Here is an 18,708-nt window from a genome sequence, read left to right as displayed (position 1 = left end):
ACACAACCAGACCTACATGTCTCATGGATACAAGCCTTTTTTTAGATGGTGCTTGTTGTGAATACTATGAGAGGCTGTTCAGGTGTTGATCCAAGGTGAGAAAGCTGGGGGCAGATAGAGGGGACAGCTGGCCTTTGAGGTCCGGGAGGCAAAAATGTACTTCCTCAGCCCAGCACCATGAGACTGACTTACTAGCCCAGCACCATGAGACTAGTTAGGATAGGGGAACATGAAGCTACAGAATGACCCAGACATCAGGACAGGGCAGACATGTGAAGGGCCAAGGGAAGATGCCAACCTTGTCATGCCCGTTGGTGGTGGTGTTCTGCAAAGGCGTATTACCGTCCAGGCCTTTGGTGTTCACCTTTGTACCTGGGGCCAGTGGCTGCTTTGCAACCTTGTAATATCCCTGGTTAAATGTTTCATGCGCCACTGTCCAGCCTGTGAAGTCCTTGGTGTTGATGTCCATTCACTCACATATGAGCCCTTTGATGTTCTGGATATCCCTTCGGATGGCAGCTCAGTGCAGAAAGGTCTCTCCTTGTTCGTTTCTCTTGTTCCCTTTATCTTTGTTTTTTGAGGCAGAGTTAGCTATTCCCTTCCAACACACTGCAGACTGGGAGGGGTGATTTGGTGTTTTGTCCTCTGGGCTGTTTTCGGACTCCTTGGCTGTCATCTGCATGAGAAGAGCCACCTGCTGGTGTTCAGAGATGAGGTAGTTGGCTTGGATCCCAGATAGCCCCATGCCAAATAGCAGGCTGGACTTCTGGATGACAGGTTCCTTCTTAATCCTCTTCTCAGAACCCTGCTTCTCTTTCTTCTTGGCTATAGGAACCTCCACCTCATGCCATGGTGCTTCAGGGAGTGTATCAGCCTTGCAGTCCCACAAGAGAGACTGGGCTGGAGGCATCTGTATCTGAGTCCTTCTACTCTCCATTGGCCCCCATGGTGAAGAGCAGCTTCTGCTTGGTGGCTTGCTCTCTCACTTCCTTCCCTCCAACACTCTAGTCCAGCTTTGAGGTCTTGGTTAGAGAAACTTTATCTTATCATTTTTTTCCCTAGTTTATTTATCTGCCATGTCATCACTGAGAGAAAATTCTTGTCATGTTTTAGAACATTTACCCTTGGACATCATTCTGCTCCCCTCACTTGATATTCATTTGCAATGTCATTCCTTTGTCATCACCTGTCTGCAATTCCACAGCTGAAAGTGTTAGTGAGGAATTAAATCCAGTGGAGGTGTGTCCCAGAGTAGGGCCATATATATTTGATTCCATAGCTGAAAATTAGTATTGATAAAAGCTGACTATTAAATCTAATGGTGGTATGTCTGAGAGCAGGACTGTGTACATTTAGGCTCCAAGGGCTGAGTGACTCCATGGTGGCTCAGCAGCAGAACATGGGCACTGTCGGTGTAGCTTGTGGCTGTTTACTCGGCTGTGTGGCCTGAGAGAAAGGGCAGCAGTGGCAGTGCAGGCTCCAAGCACCAGCCAAGATGGCAGGGCTGGGTGGGAGCATGGGTGTGCCCAGTGCTCAGACAGGTACTGTGGCACCCAATGCAGGCACTACTGAGAGGGCGTCAGGCTGCAGGCTTGGCAGTGGCACTTCCCCAGCTGGAGCTCTTAGTCCATCACTAGTTTTGTCTTGAAATCTCTTTCATACCACGTAAATATAGCTACTCCTGCTCTTTTTTGGTTTTCATTTGCATGGAATATCTTTTTCTACTTCTTTATTTTTAGCCTATGGGTATACATAGGCAAAGTGTGTTCCTTGTAGGCAATAGACCATTTGGTCTTTTTTTTTTTTTTTTTTTTTTTAAATCCATTCAGCCATTCTGTGTCTTTTGATTGAAGACTTTAGTTTATTTCCATCCAATGTTATTATTGACAAGTAAAGATGTACTCTTGCGATTTTATTATGTGCTTTCTGGTTGTTTTTGCAGTCTTCTCTTTCTTCCTTCTTTTCTTCCCATCTTCCTTTCTGTGAAGGTAATTTTTTTTCTAATGGTATGTTTTAATTTCTTGCTTTTAATTTTTTGCATATGTGTTGTAGGTTTTTTGATTTGAGGTTACCATGAGGCTTGCAAACAACATCTTATAACCCATTAAGCTGATGACAGCACTGATTTCAAAAACGAACAAAAACAACAAGCAGAAAAATAAGGAAAGAGGAAAACTAATACAAATTTGACATTTTAACTCAATTCATCCCACTTTTAAACTTTTAGTCATTTCTATTTATTCCTTATTATACTATGTCTTGAAAAGATGTTGCAGTTCTTATTTTTGATAGGTTTTTCTTTTAGTCTTTCTGCTCAAGATATGAGTACTTTGTATACCACAATTACAATGTTATAATATTCTGAGTTTGTCTGTGTACTTGCTGTTTTCAGTGGATTTTGTACCTTCAGATGATTTTTCTTGCTTAACATCCTTTTCTTTCAGGCTGAAGAACTGCATTTCTCATAGGACAGGTCTGGTATTGATGAAATCCCTCAGCTTTTCTTTGTATGGGAAAATATTTTCTCTTTCATGTTTGAAAGATATTTTTGCTGGGTACACTATTTTAAAACGAAAGTTTTTTTTCTTTTCTTTTCTTTTAGCCCTTTAAATATGTCATGCCACCCTCTCCTGGCCTGAGAGGTTTCCACTGAGATGTCTGCTGCCAGATATACTGGAATGTGTTTGTATGTTATTTACTTCTTTTCTCTTGCTTCTTTTAATATCCTTTCTTTATTCCTGAACTTTGGGAGTTTGATTGGTAAATGCTTTGAGGTAGTCTTCTTTTGATTAAATCTGTTTGGTGTTCTATAACTTTCCTGTACTTGAATATTTGATATCTTTCTCTAGGTTTGAGATTTTCTTGTTATTATCCCTTTGAATACCCTTTCTACTCTATCTCTTTCTCTGCCTCCACTTTAAGGCCAATAACTCTTAGATTTGCCCTTTTGAGGCTATTTTCCAGATCCTGTCGGTGTGGTTCATTGTTTTTTATTCTTTTTTCTTTTGTCTGCTCTGACTGTGTTTTCAAATAGCCTGTTTCCAAGCTCACTAATGATTTCTTCTGCTTCATTAGTTCAGCTGTTGGAAGACTGATACATTCGTCAGTATGTCAGTTAAATTTTTCAACTCCAGAATTTCTACTTAATTTTTAAAAATTATTTCAATCTCTTTGTTAAATTTAGCTGGTAGGATTTTTAATTCCTTCTCTGTGTTGTCTTGAATTCCACTGAGCTTCCTTAAAATAGTTATGTTGAATTTTCTGTCTGAAAGGTCACATGTGTCTGTCATCCTGGGATTGGACACTTATGCCTTATTTAGTTCATTTTGTGAGGTCATGTTTTCCTGGATGATCTTGATGCTTGTGGATATTCAGCAATGTCTGGGCATTGAAGAGTTAGCTATTTATCATAGTCTTTGCAGTCTGGGGTAGTTTGTATCTGTCCTTGGGAAGGCTTTCCAGGTATTCAAGAGGTATAAAGTGTTGTGATCTAAATCTTTGGTCACTGCAGCTGTATCTGCATTATGGGGTACCTCAAGCCCAGTAACACTGTGGCTTTTGCAGACTTGTAGAGCTACTGCCTTGATTGTCTTGGTAAGATGCAGTAGAATTCCCTGGATGACCAGGCAGAGACCCTTCTTCTCTTCCTTTACTTTTCCCTGAACAAATGAAGTTTCTCTCTTTGTGCCAATTTGCCTGGAGCTGTTGGAGGGGTGACATAAGCACCTCTGTGGCCACCACCACTGGGACTGCACTGGGTTGGATCCAAAGTCGGCACAGCACTATTTCTTACCCAAGGTGCACAGTGACCACTGTCTGGCTATTGCTGATATTCATTCAAGGACAAAATCCCTTCAGGCAGCAGATAGTGAACCCGGCTAGGCCTGCATCTCTTTTCATGGCAGTGATCACCCCTCCAGCCCAGGGTGAGTCCAGAAATGCCTTTCAGGAACCAAGATCTGGAACTGGGGACCCCAGAAGCCTGCTTGGTGCCCTACTCTACTGTGGCCAAGTTGGTACCCAAGCTGCAAGACCAAGTGCCCTTTAGTCTTCCCTCTCCTTTCCTCAACAGAAGTCTCTCTCTATGGCCCCCACAGCTGAGAATGTGCTGGGTCACACTAAAAGCCAGCATGGCCCTGGGTCTCACTTAAGCCCTGTGATAAGTACTGCCTGGCAATCACTGATGTTTATTCAAGGCCCAAGGACTCTTTAGTCAGCAGGTGATAAATCCTACCTGGACTAGGTTCTTCCCTTCAAGGCAGTGGGTTCCCTTCTGGCCCACAGGGTATCCAGAAATGTGGTCCATAATCAAGGGCCTGGAATAGAGTCCTTAGGACTTTGCCAGGTGCCATATTCCACTGTGGTTGAGCTGGTATCCACGTTTCAAGACAAAGTTCCCTTTACTCTCCCCCGGCCTCTCCTCAAGCGGAGGAAAGGAGTCTCTCCTGGAGCTGGAAGCTGCACTGCCCTGGTTTGGGGGAGGGGTGACGCAAGTAATCCCTTAGTTGCCCCGGATGGTGTCTCACTGGGTTGTGTGCCCACCAAATGCACTGGTTATGAGCCCAGCACAGCATCAGGACTTGCCCAGGAATTGCAGTCTTTGTGTCTTTGTGGCCTAGACTGCCTTTCAATTTTATTTAGGACCCTAGAGCACTTTTTCTCACAGTAATGGGGCTAGCTGGAACTCAGGCTCTGACCACTGAGGTAGACAATTCCTCTCTGGCTAGGGCTTGTTTAAATGTTCCATCTGGTGGTGCCAGCTGAGTTCTGCCCCCATGTTTTCCACTGTGACAGGGCAGCTGTGAATGTCAATGCAAAGTCCCACAATCGCTATACTCTCTTCCAGGTACACAGATTCTGTCTCTGTGCCATGCAGCTTCTACTGGGGGATGGAGGTGGCAATGTGGGCAATTCAAGACTAGTTTTCCTACCCTTTTCAATGTATCTTTCCTTGCTATGATGTTAAAACCTGGTACTGTGATTGCTCACCTGATTTTTGCTCCTTATGAAGGCATTTTCCTGTGTGGATAGTCTTTCAATTTGGTGTTCCTATGGCTTGACAGTGGTGGGGATCACTGGAGGGTTCTATTTGGTTGTCTTGCAACCTCCTTTTCAGTAGCTGGGGCAACCATGTATGGACTCCTCTGACTGGCAATGGTGTGGTGGTCACTTGTGACCTCCGTCATGTGTTATGTAAAACAACTGTTGTTCATGTAATCATGACACATTGACATCTGTTTCAGGAGGACAGCAGCTTAAGTTAAATAATGGACCTGTCCTTTAGCCTGCTGTTGACCTGGTTCATTAGACTCAACAATGGGCTTTTATTCAGAGCTTTGGGTTTCTAATCTTCACTCTGTCACCGAGCAATAGTAAACTGCAGACAAAACACCCGCTATTCCCCCAGTTTCACCATCTGTGAAAATATGAGTGTGGAGCTAATCTGTATTCTTTTAATCAATTCAGCATTCACTTCTTTATCCAACAAATATTTACTGAACTTGTAGTTAGGTGGCAGGCACCAAGTTGGGTGTTGGGAACATATTGATAAACATATCAGACAATGCCTCTACTCTTATAGAACTTTGGTCTAGAGGAGTAGACAAGGAGGTCAGGCAAGTGTGGATGGTTATCTTTAATATAAGATTGCTATGCACGTTCATAAATAATAAAATAAGTTTTGCATTGCATCACTTCTCTGGTCATCACAGCTGTCAGAAATGACCATCTCAGGGTTTAGTTGAAAGCACTTTTAAATTGGATTCAGAGTGCAATCCCAGCTCCATTATTTAGTAATTATATGACAGAAATACATTGTTAAATTCCCTGAGTTTCATTTTCCTCATCAAGAAAATTAGAGTAATAGCAGATGTTATAGGATTTCTATGTGACAGTTATTTGAAATAATATATATGGTATTCAGTAGGTACTCAGTAAATGTTAGTTTCCTCCATTTGGGGGAAATAGCAGATTTTTTTTTTTTTCAAAATTTGGCCATACTAATACATAAAGCCCTTCTGTTTGATTTTTTTCCAAAGAACCCGAAAGCTCTCTGAAGAAATGGAAAACACATTTTTACATGATCTTAATTCGTTCACTATTTGATAATTTACCTTTAATGCGCTGTACAAGTGAATAATCACAACCGACATTCAGTTTGATTCCTTCCATGCTACACATTTAAAACCAGCTTAATTGTTAAACATTCACTCTTTTGGGCATCACACGTACCCAACTGGTGTGAGGAAACCTGCTCATGACTCACGTGTTCCTCCTAGATCAGTATAAATGGCAGATTTATGTTGAAACCACCCTTTCCTTCATGGTGAATGTGGTTTAACTCTTGCTTCTATCTCAATTGATAATCAAGGGATTTAAACTGTAAGAAGAGCTCTTTATGGAGAAGAATTAGAGATGACAACAATAGACATGAAGATGTGAGGTACTTCTCTAGACCTATGTACATAATGCATTTATATGCATTATGTCATTTAATTCTGACAGTAACTATTATGAGAACTCTATTTACCCAAAGAAAAAACTGATATTCAGAAAACTAATTTTCTCAGGTCACATAGCTGTTCATTGGTGAAGATAAAATTTCAATCCAAGCTTGTACAACTTCAAAACCAATGTTCCCTCAACCAGTACATTTTTGCTAGGCAAATTAAGTACCAAAACCCTTATCAAAGAAATAATGGTTGTTAAGTGATGATGGCAACATTCAGCTTATTTCTTCCATTAATTCTTCATGACACAAAATTTAGAGAGAGAGGGAAAATGAGGGATGATAGAAGACTGTGGCAGGCTGAGAAAAGGACAAGAGAATAAAATATAATGGTAAGAATATGGACAGATGGACCCAAACCTAGGCTTTGCTCCTTATTATCTGAGTGGTCTTGGACAATTTCTAATACTTTTTTACATTTGTCTTTTCTTCTGTAAAATTAGCATGATAATAACAGTATATACCTCATGCAGTTCTTGTGAAGATTGAGTTAACATATGTGGTATACTTTGTGATGTTACAATGCGATAATTTTATACCATATATGTGCATATGTAACAGTACCTACTATATGTAACATGAATATATATGAGTTAATACATATATATGTTAATACCTGAATATATATGATATATATATGTGAGTTAATGTGTGAAAAATGTCTGTAAGATGGGAAGCAGTAAGTATATGCTATTACCACTTAAGAATGAGTTACATATATATTAGATTGAAAGACAAAATCGGTGTAAAGGTTCACACAGTTAAATGTATTTGGCAGACATTCATAGATGTGATCTTTAATTTTTTATGGAGAAAGGCATGAAGAAAAGAGTGAACCATGGGAAGAGCACTAGCTCTGCTATTAACTCATCTGTAACTGGGGTCCTTTTGCCTCCTGGTCTCCTATTCCTTATATGTAACATGTGGGATTGAAAAAGATGAGTCTAAGGTTCCTTTCACCTGAAAAGTTTTCTTATGTTCTACTTTGGAAAGTTGCAATCAAGGTCTGTTCCTGCAACTTATTTGACTTATAATCTGTCTTTGGTTAAATGTAATTTCTATTTTACATTTTGTTTATTTCTTAAATGAATATTCAGTAATGCTCATGGCAAATCCAGTAAAGCTGAGGGCAGAAAGATTAAGCATCAAATGGGAAGGCAAAATGAAAGCCCTCCATTGATCCTTGTTAATGATTTCTATAGGCTGCATTTCTATAGAGTTGGGCATCTTGGGCACAAACCTTATGGTGTTAGGATCCAACTACGTTTTTGTAACTTGTTTCTTCCTCACCCTATTCCATTTCCCCACGGAGCCCCATCTCTAAAACAATGGATAAACTACTACTGCATCCCAAAGGGGAGCTAATGATTAATTGTGGAAATTTTAAATGTTATAGCAAGTTGGTAAGGGAGGTATTTTGTGGCCAAGAAAATATGGTTCACTGGACCTATTCTATCCAACTGTGGTGGTTATTGGATGAACTATAATTAAATTTGTCCACAGCCACTCTGAACTCATAATATGTGTAAAATTCTATTCCTGAAGGGAACCAGCATACTGAACTCAGTGTTCTCAGCCTGAAAGTGAGTCATTCAGCCCTTTCTTTTTGGCAATAGGACAAAACTTCCTTTGATTTATTCATGTCTTTTATTGCTTAGTGCAATTGTGGTAAGAAACTCTGGAGATAGAGATGACTGAGTTTGAATTCCATTTCTGTTCTTTTGCTACCAGTATTACATTGGGCGCAAGCCAATTAACTTTTTTGTCTTAATACTCTTGTCTCTAAAATGAGACTGTTAATGCAACCTTTAAAATTTCTTGTGAAGATTAATTAAAATAATAGGCCTGACATTATTAGTAGCTATTTATTTACACATAGCTGTTGATTTATATGTATACAAATGAATATGCTTTTTTGTATATCCTAATATACCTAACATGCCAATGTTTTAACTTTATATGCGCATATACTTTAAAAGAGAAAATTCTATAAACCATAGTGTGCAGTTGAATAAATTTTTACAAACCAAATACACATGTAAAACCAGCATCTAAGTCAAGAAACAGAATTGTAGCAGAATCACAGAACCCCTTTTTATTCACCTTCCATTCTCTACTTACTTTCCAGGGATAACCACTCTTCTGGTTTTTAAATATTATATATTCATTTCATAAGTTTTTAAATTTTGCAAAATTTGAATCAGTCAATATGTAGTTTTTCTATCTTATAATGTTATTTGTAATGTTATATTTGAAATATTATGTTTGTAGTTTTATATTTTTAATATTCCTCAATGTCATTCTGTATGGCAATTACCAATTATTGTTATTACTGTATATTTTGTCATGTAAATTCATAGGATGTAGAATATGTGTATTTTAAATTGTATTATTAGAAACTGCCAAAAAGTTCTCCTATGTGATTGTCAAATTTATATTATAACTTATTGAGCACAATAGTTAACAGTTACTCTAAATCTTTCAAAAAATTAGCATTGCCTAAATTTTCATTCTAGTTATTTTAGTGAGTGTGTGATGGTATCTTACTGAACATTTTCATTTCTTTGATTAATAATGATGTTTATTATCTCTTTAGATGTTTATTAGATTTTTAAAAATATTTTTTCATCTTTAATTCTTTTTCATTTAAGACTTTTGGCCATATTTCTGCCTGATTCCTAGCATGCTAAATTAACAGCATTAGCCTGACTGAAGGGATTTGAGACATAATTCAGAGAAATCATTGAATATTAGCATTCGTCAGAGATATTCTGGGCCAGATGCCAACATTAAGAGTGGATACTTTTTGGGTTTCTTGGATAGTTTTTTTTAAGGCTTCAGGTAAAAGTCCACTTAGAAGCAAATGGATCCAATAGTAAAAGCAGACTTTTACAATGCAAAAGACATTAAGCAGATAAAGGAAAATGTATTTTAAATTCTAAATCCTACTCTGACTCATTGAAGGGTTATACTTAAAGATATATTTTAAAAAATCAGTTAACAGGAATAATGATTCTCTTTGGATGGCTACAGGTCTAAGAAAAACCAGGTCAGGTGAAATTGCTTGGATTCTATGGTGAAAGACTCTTGAGAAATATTAAATTAGATACCCCCTTAAAAAAATCTGTGCTTTCAGAATTGCCTGGAAAATGTCTGATAAGATGACTCTGGTGCCAAGGAAGCCCTATAAATAACATAAATAACTTAGAATAGTTTCAGAGCTTGCATCTCCTACATTTTGTAGCATATAGATTCTTGAGTTCTAAATTAGGGACTTAGAACCCAAAGGATTAGGAGAAATCACTTTAGATGAGTGACTAACAGAATTTGGGATCTTGAATTCTTCAATCCACACATGTACTCCTAAAAGACAACCCAGTTTACAACGAGGAAGCATGGATCAAGAAAGCAGATGAACTTGGTTTTACCTCTCACTTCTGTTCCTTCCTTGCTATATGACATGTGGTAAGCTAGTTAACCTCTGAATCTCATTGTCCTTATCTGTAAAAATGAAGGTTGTAATAGCTACCTCCAACAATTGTTTTGGTATGATGCAAGAAGACATTTTAAATGTCTGGAACATGGTAGGTACTAATAAATGTAAATTATTTCTCCCAAAAGAACAGATTTGGTTATTTTGTCCAACATCTGCTATCAAGACCCAGAAGAACTGCCTCTTTGCCCATAGGGAAAGCAGCCAATACAGATAGTTGTTTTCTTGGGAAAATAGACATCAGTCTGTTAAGAAGCATTCATTAAAAGTGGCTTCATGTTAGAAGGTGTCGGGTGCGTAGGCTCCATGAAAGAAATGATTTAGGCCAGAAAACTAGAGGTGGTCCATCACTCCTCCCTGTTCCTCACCCCTCATCCCAGCAGTCACCAAACTTTTGCTTATAATATATTCTTTTTTTTTGGACAGAGTCTTGCTCTGTTGGCAAGGCTGGAGTGCAGTGGCACAATCTCGGCTTACTGCAACCTCCGTCTCCTGGGCTCAAGCAATTCTCCTGCCTCAGCCTCCTGAGTGGCTGGGATTACAGGCATGTGCAACTATGCTCAGCTGATTTTTGTATTTTCGGTAGAGACGGGGTTTCACCATGTTGGCCAGGCTGGTCTCGAACCCCTGACCTCAGGTAATCCGCCTGCCTCAGCCTCCCAAAGTGCTGGGATTATAGGTGTGAGCCACCATGCCCATCATATATTCTTAATTCATTTGGTCCCCTTCGCTGCAAACAAAACAAAACAAAACAAAAATATCTTCTTAATATCTCTAGAGAAGCTCTGTCCAGTAGAAGTAGAATGTGTGTCACGCATATAATTTTAAATTTTCTAGCATTACATTAAAATAATAAAAGAAACAGGAAAAATTAATTCTAATAATATATTTTATTTTACCTAATATGCCCAAAATATTATAATATCATCATGTAATAAAAATAAAGAAAGGTATAATTTACATTACTTTCACCAATGCTTTGAAAGTCAGTGCATATTTTATACTTATAGCACTTTGCAATGCAGACCAACCACATCTGGAGTGCTCAGTAGTCACCTGTGGCTAGTGGCTACTATTTTGCACTATTTTAGAATCTGCTGTCTGTCAATATATAAATTCTAGCAACAATAATAAAAAGTCAAAAATCATCACTATTTTTATTTATTGGGCACTTGGTATGTAATAGGTCTTATGTTTCATATGTATTACATTGATAACCCTATCAGATATGTGTTATTACTACTCTATTTTATGAATGAGGATGCTGAGGCTTAGGGAGGTTAACTAATTTGTGCAAGGTCATGCAGATTTTCAAGCAGTAGATCTGGGATTCAAACCCAAGTTAGTTTGACTCCAATACCAATCATGCTGCTTTTCCTGTAATAATCAAATTGCCTCCTAACTGGTTGGCTTGCCTTACAGCAGGACATTTTGATATGGCTGTGTCGTAGTAGCCACTTGAAATTGTAATACCATTATTTTGTTATTTCTACCAAGTCATGGACATCCCTAGATCCTATGAACAATTTATAGACAGTAAAGAGGACAGAGGAACATGTTATAAAATATTATGGGAGTCAGTCAGCAAAATTGATACTTTGAGCCTAAACCTATTTGTCATCATATTCATGAGGAACTTCCAATCCCTCCTTGCATCCCTGAACCTCAACTGGGAGGCATGGGGTTGGGGTCAAGTGCAGAAATGCAATAGATATTCAGGATGGATTAAGATTGTTGGAGAAAATGCCAGCATTGTCCCTATAAGGAATAAAGATTCGTTAGGGAGAAGACTGATTCCAGATGTGGGACAGGAAATATGAAAGATGAATTATACTAACTAGCAGGGCATCTATCAAAGACTATCAGGATTGCTTCAAAAGAGTTCAGGGACCAACTTGAAGATGGAACAAAGAAAGGGCAATCTAAGTATCAATCAGGATGACAGCTGAAATGGATAGAAATCCAGCAGATATATTTAACCCATAATTTCATAGTGCTTTAAAAAGAACTAATTGGTCACCATTAGAAGATGCTAGGTAATCAATTTATTATACTGAAACCTGGTAAGTATAGGAAAAGAATCCATCATTTATCCTATATTTCTTTTATTAACTAAAGCACTGGGAAACCAAATAGTAGGTGAAGTAAAGGTTTTCTTTGTAGAAGTATTTAACTTAGTTAATGAGGATGGGATAGTAGAATTAAACTATCATCACTTTGCAACTCATAATGGGTTAATGTACTGAGACCTTGATCATGAATGATTTTTATTATCAAAAAGAGAACAACCACAATATCAATTATGATTTAGTCTGACAAAAAAACCTGAACCCGAATATAATCAATCCCCCAGATCCTATGAACGATTTATAGACAGTAAGGAGGACAGAGGAACATGTTATAAAATATTATGGGAGTCAGTCAGCAAAATTGATACTGAGAAACTCTACACTACAAAGTGGAGCCTTTAATAAATAAATTGCAAAGATAAATTGGAGAAAGAATCTATAAATTAAATGTAACTTAAAGGACATATTGACTATGATGTTTGCACTTTTTCAAATTCTAATTTACACACTGTAAAGAAAAAAAGTCATGTTCTCCCTTGTTCTTCTTAATTTTTATCTATGCCATTACAATTCTTCTAGTTTACTTCTTTTCGTATATCCATCAATGGCTTCCCATCATCTGTAAGTAAACCCAAGAAAGATTTTTGCAGTGCCTTACTTCAAGGAGGCGACCATAAGTGTAAACTTTAGAGATGGTCTCCTGGAAGAGGTGGATATTGATAGCCAAAGAAAATGAATAACAGTGGGAAGACTGTCTGGAAAAGGCCATCATATAGGCTCACTGATGTGAGCCTTTTGTGTGAAGGCTGGGTGGGAGGCTGGGGCCTCTTCAAGTCGAAGGTCTGTGTTGTGCAGCTGGAGAATAACGCACTGTGAAAAATCCAGACTTGTGTATGGGAGGAGTTGGTCCTTGGTACAGTGGGATTCATCACTGTACATTCCTTTTGCCCCTTAAGTATCAATACGAGATGATGCTTTCTTCATCCTTTCCGCTCACATTTCACACATTTTCTTGTAGTCCATGCCATGGAATTTCCAGATGCTGAAGGTCAGGCTGACGGAGAGACTCCCAGTTATGCATAACTTTATGCTGTGCCATTCATAACCAGTCACAGCATAAGATGTCTTGACACTTCAACTGAAATGGATGATTAAATGACTAAATTATAACATCACTCTTGTGCAGGTGGTGGTAAGGAAATGCCCAGTGGTCAAGTGCCAGGAGTCCGGTTGGAGGGTATTGGTGCTACAGGGAGGGAGACCTTAACTGGTTAGTCCAGAGCCAGTAGACAAATCCAGGCCAAACAGTAACGTGCAGGTACAAACTCTAACATCAAATATTATATGCCAATTCAGACTGACCTCGATGTGTTCCTCAGGGTGAAAGATGGTTCAGGATCATAGAGAATGGTACACTGACTTCTCCTACCTTCAAGATTTGAGACATGCTTGACTGTATGATGCAGGGAATGAGTCTGGAACAGGTGTGTGTGTGTGTTTGTGTGTGTGTGTGTGTGTGTGTGTGTGTGTGTGTGTGTGTCTTAAAGGGTAGGAATCAGGCATAGTATATTTGACATTAGATTCACATGACTGACTATCAGCTTTCCTCCTTATTGACAATGTGGCTTTGACTTGGCCATTAAGCCTGTCTTAGCCTGTTTTTTTTTTTTTTTTTTTTTTTTAAATAGAATTGTTATTGGTACATAGTAGGAATTCAACCGAATAGCTCTTCTTAATGGATTTATCTTAAATTTTCAGTTGTATCAAGGTCAAAAGATGACTCAATTTCTTTGTTTCTGAACTTTTTCACCTTCTTGAAACTGATACATAGGGTCAAAATAAAACTCCTTTCAAATTCCCTTTGGCATATTGCTTTCAAAGCATGTTAAATGAATGAAAAGAAACACTGCAAGCAAATTGTAGAGGTAAAAAATGGTCATTGTGTTTTTCAAGAAAATTCCATGGGAACAAAGGAAATGCAGCTGCAGTAGCCAGGGAGCATTTGTCTAGAGTGGTCCATGATGAATCACGGAGCTGGGGAAATAATTTCAGATGATGTGATGCATCCCTAGAGCTGGATTTTACTCATCACTGGGTAAACAGGGTTATTAAGGGAAACTTGATGACAAATCAACCTAAGCTTGTGCCGTGACTATTTATGCTTTATGGAATTTACTAAAAATAATACTATAAACACCTATTTACTGTTAGGTGATGTATTAAGTCCTTTGTCATCTGAGACTCCTAAGCCCCTTAGAAGTCATTTTTCTCCCCTGCATTTTTTGATCAATTTCTTTGAAATATTGTAAATGAGGAGTTATCCAGCTATTGGTTAAACACCTTTAGTGGATGGGAACCCACTTTCTCTGAAGACAACCCCTCTTATTGTTATACATTTCTGTTTGATGAAAAGTGTTTCTAGAATTTGAGCTAGAAATTGTTTCCCAAGAGTTCCACTAATGTTCCTGGTTCAGCACTCTGGATTGCTTTCCAGATATTTTTGTACATCTTGCCATGTAATGTCTTGACAACATTTCTGACTTTTTTCTTTTTTTGAGACGGCGTCTCGCACTGTCATCCGGGCTGGAGTGCAGTGGCGTGATCTTGGCTCACTGAAACCTCTGCCTCCCAGGTTCAGGGAATTCTCCTGCCTCAGCCTCCTGAGTAGCTGGGATTACAGGTGTCAGTCACCACACCCAGCTAATTTTTTGTATTTTTAGTAGAGATGGGGTTTCACTATGTTGGCCAGGCTGGTCTTGAACTCCTGACCTTGTGATCTGCCTGCCTTGGCCTCCCAAAGTACTGGGATTACAGGCATGAGCCACCACGCCTGGCCAACATTTCTTTACCGTGAGCTGCATATAACTACAATTATTCTTCACATAGCATAATCTCAGTTTGTCTTCGTATTCTGGTCCCCTTGTCAGGCTATGCTTCATTGGTTAATATCTCTCTTAAAGTATTATGTACATTACAATATTAACATTTATTGTTTCATGTTGCTTTATATACTTTAATTATTTAGTTGCCACAAACCCCTATAAGATAGTATTTTTATTATTCCTATTTTATGATGAAGGTTTATTATTCCTATTTTACGATGAAGGTTTTTATTATTCCTATTTTACAATGAAGGTTTATGATGAAGGTTGCATAGCTTCATAACTTGGTCAAAAGTGGTAAGTAGAGGAGCCAGGATATAAACTCCAGCAGTCTACATTAGGAGTCTACACTTTTAAACACTGCACGATTCTGTTTTTCTGAATATACAACTTCTGTTGGCATCTATTTACTTCTGAGAATGGCAAAACTATCACCTCCTTTTATTTATGTATTCTATGATCATGTCAACATTCCTGGCTGGCATGGTCGTCTATGATACATACAGGAAGTTGTGAGTGAAGAGTCAGATTCTGAAATTCCCCACCTGCCTTGTGAAGACCATGCAGAGGTACCAGGCTCTATCTTGAAAGGTGATGGTGTCTCATTAAACACTTAAATAATTTTTTAAAAATTTGAACTTCATCACACATTTTTAAGCAAGGGAATAAGCCACATGATCATATTTACGTATTTGAAATGCTACTGAGAACGTAATGTTGAGGGTAAATTAGAGCAGATGAAACGATGAGCAGGGAATTGGATGGTAATGGCCATAGTCCAACCAAGGGTAGGGGTGACAAGAATGAACAAATACAGGCAGTATTTAGAAGATGTAGGGTCAGGACTTGGTGACTGATTGGACTAAAGAGAGTGAAGATGATGGAGGAAGGAATTAAAAATGATTTTTAGACTCTCTTTGGGGACTGTGTAGATGGTGTCATTATTAACCAATGTGGGAAATATAATAAAATAATAAAATGAGAGGTTCTTTGGAGCAGGGGTTGAGTTGTGGAGTTTTTGAGGAAGGCAGGGAGTGGTTGGGAAAGGTAAAGAAAATGACAAAGAGGACACTTGGGGAAAGTGTTATAGGCAGTTGACACATGCTAGAACTCAGAACAAAGGTCCTGGTTGTAGATACAGACCTCGGAGTGTAAGAGCTTTTAAGAAAATGATGCAGGGTGAGAAGGGAAGGGGTGCTTAAGGTGGAACCCTGAGGAGAAGCATCAGTTACGGGATACCTTTGAAAATTATAAGTGAAAGCAGGATCCATTGACTTAAACCAGTCTGGAGAAAGGTAATCTCCCTCGAGATAGAGAGAGAGTACGGCAGTTTAGCTTTTGTTCTTGGGAGCCCCAGAGGAGAAAGTCCCTGAGCTGTCCTTGATGACTTCCTGTGTCAAAACTCAAGCAAAAATGATTCTAATTTTCTTTATTCTTGTCATTTGTAAATGAATTTGCATTTAGATAGAGAATAATATGTTTGACAAGAGCCATATTCATTATATCAAAATGTTTTCCAAATACTCTAGAAGGGTAGCTATTTAGTATGAAATGGACATGTTTTGCATAGTATATCTGAGGATAAGTGATTATCTCTTAAGAAAAAGAACTCCTATTTTAAGAATCTAGTATTTTTAGTGTGAAAATCCAGGAAGTTTAGGTTTCAGTAAAACGATAGTTAAAATTATATTTTATCTAGAGTATAAGTGTTAGATCATTCCTCCTCAATATTTTCTCTAAAAAAAAGTTAATCTCCTTTTCTTTGTCTTTGAAACAGTTTCTCTGGGCTTTTTATTTACTGATGAATTTATTTATATAACATTTGTTATATAACACATAGTAGGTGTCAGATATCACACTAGATGTGAAGGATTAATTCCCTGTTTTCAGACAGTATCAAGAATATGGTAAACCTTAAAAGAAATCAAGTGTTTAAAAAAACAATGATGTAATTTATGATTTGGCAGTGAATATTAACTGGTAGATTGTAGACAATTTTTAATAGCATTCTTATTTTTGTGTGACTCATATATTAGTTCTTGGTCCAGAAAGTCAAAATGCTACAATATGTCCTTGAACTTTAGATGCATTTCTGGAATTAGGATATTAATATCCTGTGGCATAAAGAGAGTGAATCTGTTTCTGATAGCAGATCTATACCTGCATTTGTGTAAAGATGGTTCTGGGAGGCTTGGTAACCTCCAGAAGTTGAACTCTTTTGCTACCTCACAGAAGAGCTTCTAGTCAAAACTAAGGTCAAAGGAACAAGGAAAATACTGAGATGCTAGGTAGAAGGAATGCATAACATTTAAAATTGCACTAAGTGTTAAAATGATATTTAAACTGTTGGTATAATTTAGAGCTATTGTTCTTACTGTCTGCTCGTTTTGGATATATCCTAAATTTCAAAGGGGGAAAGAAGTATAGTGAAGTCATTTCAAGTTTAAATGGAGAAAAAGGAAGTAGAAGTGTTTCTTGGCAAGCCTAACGCTTTTGCCTTCATTAGAGTCCAGAGTGGGGGTGCCCTCAGTGTGTGCTTTTCCTGGCTTCTGTTACACAGGTCTGACCAGGAATGTCCACAACTCTGCTGGAATATAAATGAGAGTAGAGTGCTCACAGTCCCCATGATGGTTCAGAGCCCATCTCCATGTAACTTCCCACACAGCCACTGTCTTAGACTACTTAATTCCTTGACTTCAAGTATTTTCTTACTCACCTGCTCCAGATTTAACAGATTCCCCAAAACCATGAGATGGAAACAAGGCAATATATGGAACAGGAACCTGGGACATAGAAAGGGCTCTATAGATACGTTTCCTATCCTGTTCTTCTTTTTTTCTTTCTTTTTTTTTTTTTTGCACCTGTATCTTCCCAAGGCTCAGTCTGAAGAAAGGTGTAGACATGAAAAGTAGGACTGTAACTGGTAGGGTCTGAATGCCTCTTTCTCCATTCGTCTGCTAAAACTTACTCACCAGCCTGATAGTATTAAGATGTGGGGCTTTTATGAGGTGATTAAGTCATAAAGGTGGAGCCCAAGTTCATAGGCTTAGGGCCTTTAAAAAAAGAGGCTTCACATAGCCTTTGACCCTTTCCACACTTCTGCCTTCTGTCATGTGAGGATGCTACCATCAAAGATTTCGTCAAAGGAGCAGTCTCTCACCAGAAACCAATGCTCAGACCTCTTCATGGACTTCCCAGCCTCCAGAGTTGTGAGAAAATACATTTTTGTTCTTTATGAATTACCCAGTGTGTCACATTTTGTTATAGCAGCACAAATGGACAAGACAGTAACTGAAACAGAAAGTTCTGTAATGAAACAACTTTGAGTTAATATTTTTAAATAAGATACACTGAACATTTGGTCTGTGGCTGAAATGAAGATGTAATGGCTTTCTGTCTGTAAATGAGAACTGGTGGGATAGAGAGCTCCTTATGTCACGCAGCTTGGCAATTATATTAGCAAGAGAAAAGGAGGTATCATAACCTTTGGAAGAATATCCCTGGTGAATTTCTGGAGTCCCAAAAAGGAATATGGATCTGGAGTCTGAGTTAGTGGGAAGAGTGGGGAGGAAGAGGTGGTGAACATGCATATATGGTAATTCCCAAGCTATGCACATTCTCCTCATCACATTCCAGTAATGATTATGTTCTCTGTGTTAGTGTCTCAGACCCAGTAAAAATACATTTGACAGAACAAATAGGGTAAAGCCTATTTGATTATTTTGGACCCAGATTCAAAAAGGTGGAAAAAGCAGG

The 18,708-nt window shown here is 38.3% G+C and overlaps 1 protein-coding gene and 1 pseudogene across 3 annotated transcripts in view; both read right to left on the bottom strand.

The window, feature by feature from the left end:
* The window catches only part of KCNMB2 (potassium calcium-activated channel subfamily M regulatory beta subunit 2), a 294,624-nt gene that overhangs the window by 49,649 nt on the left and 226,267 nt on the right, over nt 1–18,708 (bottom strand). The window lies entirely within an intron of this gene.
* On the bottom strand, nt 91–1,068 carry LOC141409650 (ankyrin repeat domain-containing protein 11-like; annotated as a pseudogene).

The sequence above is a fragment of the Macaca fascicularis genome, chromosome 2 (assembly GCF_037993035.2).
Source record: "Macaca fascicularis isolate 582-1 chromosome 2, T2T-MFA8v1.1".
NCBI classification, from domain to species: domain Eukaryota; kingdom Metazoa; phylum Chordata; class Mammalia; order Primates; family Cercopithecidae; genus Macaca; species Macaca fascicularis.
This window is presented reverse-complemented; position numbering and strand designations above follow the sequence as displayed.